This window comes from Rana temporaria, chromosome 6, assembly GCF_905171775.1.
Source record: "Rana temporaria chromosome 6, aRanTem1.1, whole genome shotgun sequence".
Lineage (NCBI taxonomy): Eukaryota > Metazoa > Chordata > Amphibia > Anura > Ranidae > Rana > Rana temporaria.
Window position 1 is genome coordinate 31,629,510 of NC_053494.1, and position 12,732 is coordinate 31,642,241.

The window sequence follows — 12,732 nt, forward strand, 5'->3', positions numbered from 1 at the left end:
TCTGTACAGAGAACAACCACTCGGTAGGGAGCCAGAGAGCCAACCGCGAAGAGCACTCTCCCACGGCGGCCAGGGGTGGCAACTGCGGAGGTGGACCTGTTATGACTGTGTATTAAAATATTAAGGTAAAGGGGCCCTAGGACCCATGTGAAGACAAACGGCAGGTAGTTATCAGAAGCCGCACAATAAACTGTGTGTTAGGGGTTCAGATATGTCATTGACAATAAGTTTACTTGTAGATATGCAGCTTTTTGTTGGGTAAGACAAAAACGCATCCTAGGGCCAGGTGTATGCCACATCCTAAGGCCAGGTGTATGTCTAGCGCCATGTCGCAATAAATTCCCTGGTCAGGAAGGGGGGGTAAACCTTCCAGAGGCGAAGTGTTTATTGAAAGTTGAAGATTTTTAATTATTGAATATGACTTTGAAAATTACATTAAAGCGGAGGTCCACGCAAAAAGTGAACCTCCGCTTTTCGGAACCCTCCCCCCTTTGTTGTCACATTTGGCACCTTTTGTGGGGGAGGGGGGTGCAGATACCTGTATAATACAGGTATTTGCACCCACTTCTGGGAATAGACTCCTATGAGAGTCACAACCCCCCGCTGTGGGGACCACTGGGGACGCGCCGCGCTACTCGCGCATGCGCAGTAGGGAACCGGGCAGTGAAGCCGCAACGCTTCACTTCCTGATTCCCTTTCCTGAGGATGGCGGCGGGGGCAGCCGAGGGACGAGCGATTGCTCGGCTTCGGCTACCAACATCGCAGGCACCATGGACAGGTAAGTGTCCATTTATTAAAAGTCAACAGCTACAGTATTTGTAGCTGCTGGCTTTTAATATATATTTTTTAGGTGGACCTCCGCTTTAAAATGTAGGTCATGCCAGAGCAAGGGAAAATCTGCAACAGGGAGAAAAAAAAATGAAATAAGAAGCCGATGAGGGTTCTAGTCCTGCCCTGCTCTATCAATCCCTTCCCGCCCACTTTGGCATCTCTTTAAAAGTTTCTGAATGCGGGGGGATTAGTGATCATGTGACCACTGTTATTGTCTGTCACAGTGATCACATGAACGGAAACCGGGTCTGGAGAACTCAGTCCCCGTTCTGGGAGTCCTGTTGTCTCATTAAAGTGGACCTCTCTTAAAAATATATCACATAGGGAACTTTTTGTCCTCTACACATGATACAAATAAAGTTTTAGTCAAAGTAACAAAAAAGTAGAAAATTTAGTTAAACCAAGCGCTCCTAAAAAGCCCACCCCACCCCCACATGCTCACACATGAACATAAATGCATCCGCTTTTTTTCCTGCATGCAAAGCTAAGGCCGCGTACACACGGTCGTCAAAAGCGATGAAAACGGACTAAAGGACCGTTTCATCGGTCCAAACCGATCGTGTGTGGGCCCCATCGGTCAGTTATCCTTCTGTCAAAAAAAAGAGAACTTGCTTTAAAATTTAACCGATGAACTGATAACCGATAGGCCAAAACCGATGGTTAGTATGCAAAAGCATCAGTTAAAAACCCGTGCATGCTCAGAATCAAGTCGACGCATGCTTGGAAGCATTCAGTCAGCTTCATCGGATGGACGCGGCCTAAGAGACCAAAAAATTGTGTCACTAATCTATTCATTAGATCTATGGCTTGTTTGTGTTGTTTTCTGAGAAGCCTAGCTCTTCATTTCCATGTTACGCTCAATCCTGCAATTTTTCCACATTCCTTAGTCTGAATTATTTTGTTGTAGTAAAATATAATTACAGCGCTTGCAAGAAATTGAACGAATTATAAATTCATGCAAATCTGTGAAATACTGCTAATGAAATCACAGCTAAAATCCCAAATAAAGGGCTCTTGTGCTCCAATCTTCATTAAAGTGCTGAAGTGTTCAAAAACGTCACCCTGTGATGTTGCACACACCCCTCTTGTGTCGCTACTCACCAGAAATCAAGGACTCCCAGCTTTACAGTCTTGGGGTCAAATAGGCTTTAGTCTGGTGGCGGGCAATAGATGACACAGTCAAGTAGGGATCTCCCCCCAACGTGATTCAACAGAACTCAAGTAGCCAGATTCAGAGAGAGTTACGCCGGCGTATCAGTAGATACGCCGTCGTAACTCTGAATCTGCGCCGTCGTAAATTTAAGTGTATTCTCAAATTGAGATACACTTAAATCTAGCTAAGATACGACCGTGGGCGCCGTCGTATCTTAGCTGTCTATTTAGGCTGGCCGCTAGGGGCGTGTACGCTGATTTACGCCTAGAATGCGTAAATCAGCGAGATACGCCTATTCACGAACGTACGCTTGCCCGTCGCAGTAAAGATACGCCGTTTACGTAAGGCGTTTTCAGGGCTAAAGTTATTCCACCAAAAAGATGGCGCAGCCAATGTTAAGTATGGACGTCGGAACCGCGTCGAATTTTTTAATTTTTACGTCGTTTGCGTAAGTCGTCCGTGAATGGGGCTGGGCGTAATTTACGTTCACGTCAAAACCAATAAGTCTTTGCGGCGTAATTTGGAGCATGCGCACTAGGATATGTCCACGGACGGCGCATGCGCATTGCACTGGATATGGTACAGATGTCAGAGGCTGAGGACATGGTACAAATGCGGGCGTCAGTAGCTCCCTCCCCCTGGCCAAGTACGCCCCATGTTGCTAGCGCAAGTGCCACGCTACAGGCCGCCACGCTGGGGGCTATATTTATGCGGGAGCCGGAAGGCAGCCGCCGGAGCCGATTACATAGAAGGACGGATCGGGGGTCTTTTTTTCCGTGCGGGGGGGCGGCTTTGGTGCCTGTGCCGCCTCCCGCAAAGTGCCGCCCTTGGCCAAGATACATCCCTGCCTGTAGCATAAAGTGGTTGTAAAGGGTTTACAACCACTTTAACTACCATGAAACTTATTTACATACATTGGCGCATATTTATGCCGGCGTAGCGCATCGAATATACGCTACGCCAACGCAGCGCAGAGAGGCAAGCACAGTATTCACAAAGCACTTGCTCCCACTCGCTCTCAAATCTACGCTGGGTTTCCTCGGTGTATTCCGGCGTAGGTGGAAGTGGGAGTGAGCCATGCTAATGAGGCGTGACCCCATGCAAATGATGGGCCGAGCGCCATAGAAGTACTTAAAACGAACGGCGCATGCGCTGTCCCGTGGCCGCATCCCTATGCGCATGCTCAGAATCACGTCGGAATTACTCCCTAAGATACGACAGTTCACTGCCTATGACGTGAACGTAACCTACGCCCATCCCTATTCACGTACTACGTAAACGATGTAAAATACGACGGCTGTGTTTCCTGGTCCATACCTTAGCATGAGTTGCGCCTCATATATGGGGGCTTAAATTTACGCTGGACGTACGACTTACGCAAACCGCGTATATAATGCGCCGGGCGCAAGTACGTTCGTGAATCGGCGTATCTCCCTCATTTGCATATGCGCATAGAAAATCCATGGGAGCGGCAAATGCGCCCAGCGTAAATATGCGCCTACGATACGCCGGCGTAGGCAAGTTACGTCGGTCGGATGAAGCCTATTTTTAGGCGTATCTCAGATTGTGGGCACGGCGCACAGATACGACGGCACATAGTTACACTTACGCGGCGTATCTCGAGATACGTCGGCATAAGTGCTTTGTGAATCCGGGCCTATGCATATATGTATGTGTTTTCCAACTGGACCAGCTAAATATTTTATATTTTTTAGCCAGGGTCTGGACAGTGAAAGTACAGTGGCACCAAATTCTAGGAATGTTTCAGTGAAGAAAGTTATGTCTTCAGAAGAAGCGGAATCTTAAAGTTGGCCATACACTGATAGTTTTGCTGTTATATGAATGGGGCCTAACAGAGCATCTCCAGTGTGAACAAAGCCAACAGAGAATTCCAGATTTTTTTACTACATGAACTGCATTCGTTGTGCTTAGAAAACATGAATGGCGTGAACAAGCCCCAAAGGGGTTAATCAAGGACTAACTGAACCATTTGTTTTGCTAGGACAGCTGGCCCTGAGCAGGCTGAGAGTCAAGGTCATCTTCCCTGGCATCTCGGTAAAGATGAAAAGCTTTGTTTTAGGAAACTATCATATGCTCAGCAACAGAGTGTAAGCTCCTCTGTCCCGTAGCAGAAATTGGTCAGGCTTATTCAGTAATATTTTGTACCACTGTAGCGAGGAAGTGAACATATTGGTGATACCATCCAGATAGCTAGATTCATGTAGGGGCGCGCATCTTTAAGGCGGCGTAGCGTACCGTATTTACGCTACGCCGCCTTAAGTCAGAAAGGGAAGTACTGTATTCACAAAGTACTTGCCTCCTAACTTACAGCGGCGTATCGTAAATGTGGCCGGCGTAAGCGCGCCTAATTCAACTGAGATTGAGGGGGCGTGTTTTATGGTAATGGGGGGTGACCCGACGTGATTGATGTTTTTTACGAACGGCGCATGCGCCGTCCGTGTACATATCCCAGTGTGCATTGCTCCAAAGTACGCCGCAAGGACGTATTGGTTTCGACGTGAACGTAAATTACGTCCAGCCCTATTCACGGACGACTTACGCAAACGACATAACATTTTCAAATTTCGACGCGGGAACGACGGCCATACTTAACATTGACTAGGCCAGCTATTTGATGGCTACTTTACGCCGGAAAATGCCTAACGTAAACGGCGTATCTTTACTGCGACGGGCGCACGTACGTTCGTGAATCGGCGTATCTAGGCATTTACATATTCTACGCCGAACTCAATGGAATCGCCACCTAGCGGCCAAAGGAAAAATTGCACCCTAAGATACGACGGCGCAGGCCGTCGTATCTTAGCTAGGTTTAAGTGTATCTCAGTTTGAGCATACACTTAAACTTAGGACGGCGCAGATTCCGAGTTAGGTCGGCGTATCTACTGATACGCCAGCCTAACTCTCTCTGAATCTGGCTAAGAATGTTGATTGTGTTTTAGTTGAAGGTTGCCACAATAACCAGTTCACTTTGGGAGGCGTGGGAGCAGCACCATTAATATTTTAAAATCAAACTAAGCTCAACTACAAAAAACCTAGTAGTTTATGAGAGAAGCCTTTGTGTGTCTCTTCTGTCAAATAAATATTCTTTCCTTTCTGTCAACAACTTTTTATGGTCACAGTGTAGACTCCATAAATCAGGGGTGTCCAAACTGCGGCCCGAGGGCCAGATGTGGCCCTTTGCCAGCATTTATCCGGCCCTTTGGGGCACTATTCCTTCCACCGATTTGAGGCACTATTCCTCCCACTGACACCCACAAGGGGGCGCTATTTCTTCCACTGATACCAATGATGTGATATTATTCCTATTACTAATATAGGCACTGCTACTCCTCCTAGGTGTGTCTGGATACTTTAGTGACAATATAACGAAAAGAGGAAAGAGAAGTGGCAAGTAGGGAGGTTCCGGGGCGATCGGGGACCAGGCCTCTGTAGATAATATTATGAAGGTTTTCCAGAGAAGATGCGATGGCTCCCTCCGTGGAGGTACAGGCATTGGCCGGAACCGGGCACAGCCAATCAAGGATGTGCACCAACTGGGATGCCAAATAATAATAGAAAGAAGTTGGGAAATGCCAGGCCTGCCAAGTGCGCTGGCAACCGTAGTGTTTCAAGTGCTACCTTGGGGGAGCCACCCTTCCACAGGAAAGTAGTACATATTGAATCTATGCGTTTAAAAATAGATTTAGGTATTTTGCAAGGGGAATTGGCAAGGATAGAGAGTAATCTCGGTAGGTAGATCATTTCGAGGAAGTTGGCCCTCCCCATAAGATCCAGAGGCAGATCCATCCACTCATCAGGGCCATCTTTAATGTTGATTGGACCCTGGGCAAAAATGTTCTTGGCCCCCCCCCCCCCCATGCAATTTTGCTCTCCACCTGCTCTGAGACATACAATAAATATCAGCTAGACTTAAAATCAGTTTACTGTATCAGATCAGGCAGTCATTGCGATTGGTTGCCAGAGGTTACAGCATATCGTTACCACTTACTGACTGGTTGCTAGAGGTTACAGCACATGAGTTCTTCATGTTGATTGGTTGCTAGAGATTACTGTACAGTAATACTGCTCACTGATTGGTTGCTAGAGGTTACAGCACATCATCTCTTCACTGCAGAGGGGCATAATATACATATGAATGCTGCCTCTATTTACATATGAATGGCCGTTATTTACATGTAAACACAGGGTCTGCAGGTGAGTCATCTGTACACAACACAACATCTGTACACAACAATAGGGCAGAGCTGGGCAGCATTAGTAGCACTTCACGCTGAGATATCAGGACACAGCACAGGACTAGGACTAGCAGCGCAGCGATCGGTGATGCGGGGTGTGAGTCTGGCACCCTGCATCTCCGATCTCAGTAAAGAGCCTCCGGTGGAGGCTCTTTACCACGTGATCAGCCGTGTCCAATCACGGGTGATCACAATGTAAACAGGAAGAGCCGTTGATGGCTCTTCCTCACTCGCGTCTGACAGACGCGATATAGGAGAGCCAATCGGCGGCTCTCCTGACAGGGGGGGTTCGCTCTGATTGTTTATCAGCGCAGCCCCCCCTTCGGATCGCCACACTGGACCACCAGGGAAGCCCACACTGGACCACCAGGGAAGGGCAATAAAAAATAAATAAAAAAGTCAGTAAAAAAAAAAAAATGGGCACTGGCAACATGTATCAATCAGTGCCACCCCACAGTGTCCATCTGTGCCACCCCACAGTGCCCATCCATGCCCAGTGCCCACCTATCAGTGCCCATCTGTGCCACCCCTAAGTACCCATCAGTGCCACCCATAAGTGCCCATCTGTGCCGCCTATGAGTGCCCAGTGCCGCCTATGAGTGCCCATCAGTGCCACCCATGAGTGCCCATTAGTGCCGCCTATGAGTGCCCATCAGTGCCGCCTATGAGTGCCCATCAGTGCTGCCTATGAGTGCCCATCAGTGTCCATCAGTGCCGCATACCAACGCCGCCAATCAGTGCCAATGAGTGCTACCTCATCGGTGCCCATCAGTACTACCTCATCGATGTCCATCAGTGCCATCTCATCGGTGCCCGTAATATCAGTGCACGTAATTGAAAGAGAAAACTTACTTATTTACAAAAAAATTAACAGAAGAAAATAAAAACGTAATTTTTTTCAAAATTTTCAGTCTTTTTTTAGTTGTTGCGCAAAAAAAAAACGCAGAGGTCATCAAATACCACCAAAAGAAAGCTTTATTTGTGGGGAAAAAAGGACGCCAATTTTGTTTGGGTACAGTGTAGCATGACCGCGCAATTGCCATTCAAAGTGCGACAGCACTGAAAGCTGAAAAGTGGCTTGGGCGGGAAGGTGCGCAAGTGCCTAGTATAGAAGTGGTTAAAAAAAAAATTAACCTATTTTATTTACTTTAAGGTAAACTTACCCTTTAAAAAACAAACAAAAAAAAAACACACAATAGGCAGCTTCAATGGCTGTAGCTCCTTGTGGCAGACAGACACTGATGCAATACTGGGCAGTTACAAAGTAATACTTGTCTCAGCATAATACAGATAAGCCGCAGTGTGGGTGGCAGGAATAGGCTGGATCTCATGCAACTCTATGGAACAGAAGTGCCCATACACTTATTATACAGCAGGGGTCCCCAGCCTATGTCACCAGCGTTCTACACATTGGGGTAGATTCAGATAGATTAGCGGATCTTTAGATCCGCGTAATCTATCTGATTTACGATCCGCCGGCGCAAGTTTGAGAGGCTAGTGCTGTATTCAGAAAGCACTTACCTCAAAACTTGCGGCTGAGTATCGTAAATCCCCCGGCGGAATTCAAATTCCGCGGCTAGGGGGAGTGTAGTATTTAAATCAGGCGCGTCCTGGGGAGGGTTCATTCTCAGGCATCTAGGTCAATTAGGTGAAATGCTTAGTGCGTCACGAGAAATTGTGGGCGTGGCATAATTTTAGTAACAGCGGGGCTTAAAATGGAAAAAACTAGTAAACCAGTACAGATCCCCCCCCCCCCCCCCCCTGTACAGGGTTCTCATTTTTTTTATTCCCCACGTTTACACAGTATACTGTGTACATGGTGACTTATGTAAATTTACGCAAACAACGTCAAATTTTTAAGTTTCGACGCGGGAACGACGGTCATACTTAATATTGGCTAGGCCACCTAGGGGGCAGCTTTATCTTTACGCCGGCGTACCTCTTACGGAAACAGCGTATCTTTACTGCGACGGCCAAGCGTACGTTTGTGAATCGGCGTATCTAGTCATTTGCATATTCTACGCCGAACTTAACTAAATCGCCACCTAGCGGCCAGCGGAAATATTGCACCCTAAGATACGACGGCGCAGGCCGTCATATCTTAGCTAGGTTTAAGTGTATCTCAGTTTGAGCATACACTTAAACTTAGGACGGCTTAGATTCCATGTTACGACGGCGTATCTACTGATACGCCGGCGTAACTCTTTGTGAATGCAGCTAATAATCCCCACAGTGAGCGCTGGCATGGTGCCGTGCATTGGTGGAGGACTCAACAAGAAAGAAGACCCAGTGCATCAAGTTACTGGCCTGGTACATCTAGAAAAAGATAAAGTTGGTTTTTAACTCTCGGTTAAAAAATAAAATAATATTAATGTATTTTCAGTAATGCAATGGAGGAGGCCATTTCCGAGAATGCTTGTTGACTTGCCGTCTTTGGTTGCATTACATTGTATCCCACAGACCCAAAACAAGCCTGTAGGTGAAAGGAAGCCATACATGGAAACGGTCTTTGCTGACTTCTCTTGAAAATACTACTTGCCTGGCTGTCATGCTGGTCCACTGTGGGCCATCTGCCAGTGTTGAAGGACCCATCAATATTTTACTATGAGCCCTGTAATTTCTAGTTACCCCCCCTGGCCTGCACTATATTGTACGCTGCAAACAATTAGTAGATAATTACAGTAATAGCGGTGAAGGTGATCAGAGAGGCAAACCAAATGCTGTCTGTGCTGTGCCTTATGGCATAATCTTTGATATACCGGCATTACAGGAAATATTCCTGGAGATTAGTGTAAAGTCTTGGCACCTCCAATGATGAAATCAGTGCAATATATTTTTCTTGGCTACAGCAAGGAAATGCTTTGCATCTATCTGCCAAAAATGTATATATACTGTATATGTTTACAGGGCCGCCATCAGGGGGGTACAGGCAGTACACCTGTAAGGTTCCCGGGATGGCAACCCCCTTTTTTTTTTTGTAAGGGGCCCGGAGGTCCCCAGGGCCATGGATGACAACACCCCTTTTTTTTATTTATTTTTTATATATATATATATATATATATATATATATATATATCTTTTTTTTTTTATTAAAGGGCCCAGAGGTCCCAAGGGCCCCGGATGGCTACCCCCCTTTTTTTTATAATTTTTTCCAATATATATATATATATATGTATATATTTTTTTTTTTATTTCTTATTTTTTTTTGTAAGGGGCCCAGAGGTCCCCAGGGCAACCCCCCCCAATTTGTGGCACCCCCGCTTCTCAATTCACGCCCCCCCCCGGTTCTCAATTTTCTCAATTAGTGCCCCCCCCCCAGGCTTCACCCCCCCCCCCCCGGTTCTCTGCTTCAGGGGGCCCATGCCTGAAGTTGTGTAAGGGGCCCCATAATTCCTGATGGCGCCCCTGTATGTTAATATAGGAGCTGATTTTCCTGCCAAAGGATTAGCCTGTCATCCATTCCTGAAATGTATCCCCACAGCCCCCCCCCCCCCTGATATTTTGCGTCAGGAGAGAAGAGATTACACTTGTTTTTTTTTTTTTACGGCAGAGCCCCCCCCCTGCTCCCCCAGCCTAAAGCTGTGTAAGGGGCACCAAAATTTGTGATGGCAGCCCTGGCCTTTACTAATGTCCAATGTTCTCTAGATGTTCCAAGAACTGCCCATAGTGAGGACAATGACACTTTACTCTGTAATATGTTGTCACCCCCCCCCCCCCCTCAATTCATTGACAGATCCTTGGGTGTAAATCAGATCAAAGCTGTGTCATACACAAAGTGACGGCAGATAAAGTAGCAGGAGTCTGGCCTATTGTAGACACACAGCAGTCATTATTTACTAGATCAATACAAGGTCGAATGACGAGCAACAACTACAGTACATAGAGTAGAGGTGAGCTAGCTTGGGTAGTCATGGAACTACAAGTCCCAGCATTCCATGGGGGACAGGTGACCTTTGGCACCCAAAATTTCAGCTGTCCACCCAGGACTGGGCTTTGTATCCTGGTGGTGGAGTGTCCTTGGACTCTCCTTTCACAGGACTTTTCACAGATTGGAAAATTTGTCCTTGAAAATGTCCCTTCTTATGAACACTGATAAAGACAACAAAAGAGTCTTTGATTTCCATCAGGTCAGTGCTCCTCAACCTTATAGAGACCAGGGCCTGAAAATTGTCCAAACCTTCCATGCCCCAACAGTCAAATAAAGTTTATACTCACAGCAGTGGTGGAATTCCCAGGGTCGTAAAGGTTGCACTTGCCACTCGGGCCTTGGCGTTCCGTCACCGTGGAGGTGCCCCAAGACGGCAGGAATGGGGGCCTGCTTCAGAACATGTGAAAGGGTCCCGTTATGGGACCGTAATAAAGGGCTCATTGATGGGAGTAGATCAATGGGAAAGGCCCTGCATGGGCCTGAAGGGAAAGGGGGCAGGTAGGGTTGCCACTTTTTATCAAGCCAAACCCGAACACTTTAGCGGTGCATGCAAATTTTTTTCTACAGTATACATTATAGGATTGCAAAAGACTTGGGACACCGTTGAGTAGTATTGCGGCACATAAAGCGCTCCGTGACGAATAGTGGGTGTGGCCAAATTGTGTTAATAATGTGAGAAGCTTAAGGAGCATAGTTAAATCAAAAAAGGTCAGTCTGTCCCCCAGTGCAATCCCCCCCCGCCGCCTCTCAGGTCAGCCTTTACTCCAGTACATCATCCCCAGGTCAGTCTGTCCTCCAGTATAACATACCTTCCAACATTTTGAGATGGGAATGAGGGACACATATCAGCAAACATATGCAGGCTTAGGACACACCCCTTGCCACACCCCTTAAAGGAAAATTGTACAAAAAAACAAGATTGGTTAAACCCACAAGTGCTTTTTTTTTTACCACTACTATTCCTTTATATTGGCTTTTGGAATTTACAAATGCAGCAATTTAGAATTTGGATGAAAGATTTAGCCCTGGAAAACACTTTTTGATAGATACAAAGTGCATTTTATACACAGCTATATAGATCAGACCAAAATGAGGGGCACATGAGCAGGAATGAGGGACATTGATCCAAATCAGGGACAGTCCCTCAAAATCAGGGACAGTTGGTATAATCCCTCCATGGTCAGTCTGTTCCCCAGTACATCCTCCCCATGTCAGTCTGTCCTCCAGTATAATCCCTCCATGGTCAGTCTGTTCCCCAGTACATCCTCCCCATGTCAGTCTGTCCTCCAGTATAATCCCTCCATGGTCAGTCTGTTCCCCAGTACATCCTCCCCATGTCAGTCTGTCCTCCAGTATAATCCCTCCCTGGTCAGTCTGTTCCCCAGTACATCCTCCCCATGTCAGTCTGTCCTCCAGTATAATCCCTCCATGGTCAGTCTGTTCCCCAGTACATCCTCCCCATGTCAGTCTGTCCTCCAGTATAATCCCTCCATGGTCAGTCTGTTCCCCAGTACATCCTCCCCATGTCAGTATGTCCTCCAGTATAATCCCTCCATGGTCAGTCTGTTCCCCAGTACATCCTCCCATGTCAGTCTGTCCTCCAGTATAATCCCTCCATGGTCAGTCTGTTCCCCAGTACATCCTCCCCATGTCAGTCTGTCCTCCAGTATAATCCCTCCATGGTCAGTCTGTTCCCCAGTACATCCTCCCCATGTCAGTCTGTCCTCCAGTATAATCCCTCTCTGGTCAGTCTGTTCCCCAGTACATCCTCCCCATGTCAGTCTGTCCTCCAGTATAATCCCTCCATGGTCAGTCTGTTCCCCAGTACATCCTCCCCATGTCAGTCTGTCCTCCAGTATAATCCCTCCATGGTCAGTCTGTTCCCCAGTACATCCTCCCCATGTCAGTCTGTCCTCCAGTATAATCCCTCCCTGGTGTCCCTGGTCAGTCTGTCCCCTAGTATCACCCCCCTTCCCCCCACGTTAGTCTGTAGCCCAGTTAAAGTGCCCTCCCTAACAATATAATTTAAAGCACTGGAAGTGGACAGGAGGGAAGAGGGGAGAGGGGGTAGAAGGACTGGTGCTGCAGGGCTGCCACTGATGTGTCTGGGTTTCAGGTGGACTGAAACCCGGACACAGGATTTAAAACCCGGACTGTCCGGGTGAATCCTGGACAGGTGGCAACCCAAAGGGCAGGGGGGCCCTTCATGGTTTCTTGCATCGGGCCCTGAAGGTTCTAGTTACACCTCTGACTCACAGTAAAAGTAGGTGGATGTGGGAGGTCGGGGGCATTATTGGGGTGCCATTATTTCTTAATGAGGGTAGTAGATTTGATGTGCAACAAAACATGCAAAAAATGCGGGACGCAAAACGTGCTTAGCTCAGTGCCAAAAAAACGGTACTTGAGCTACCCTGGCGCCTTTGTCATGCATAAGGAAGCACATTCACGTGAAAGGGCTTTTCTATGCTGATGCGCAACAAACATGGTGAAATAAAGCACAAAAAAAGTGGTGCATTGCGTCGCCCAGTTGCGAATGGAGCCTAACGAATTAAAATACTTTCCAT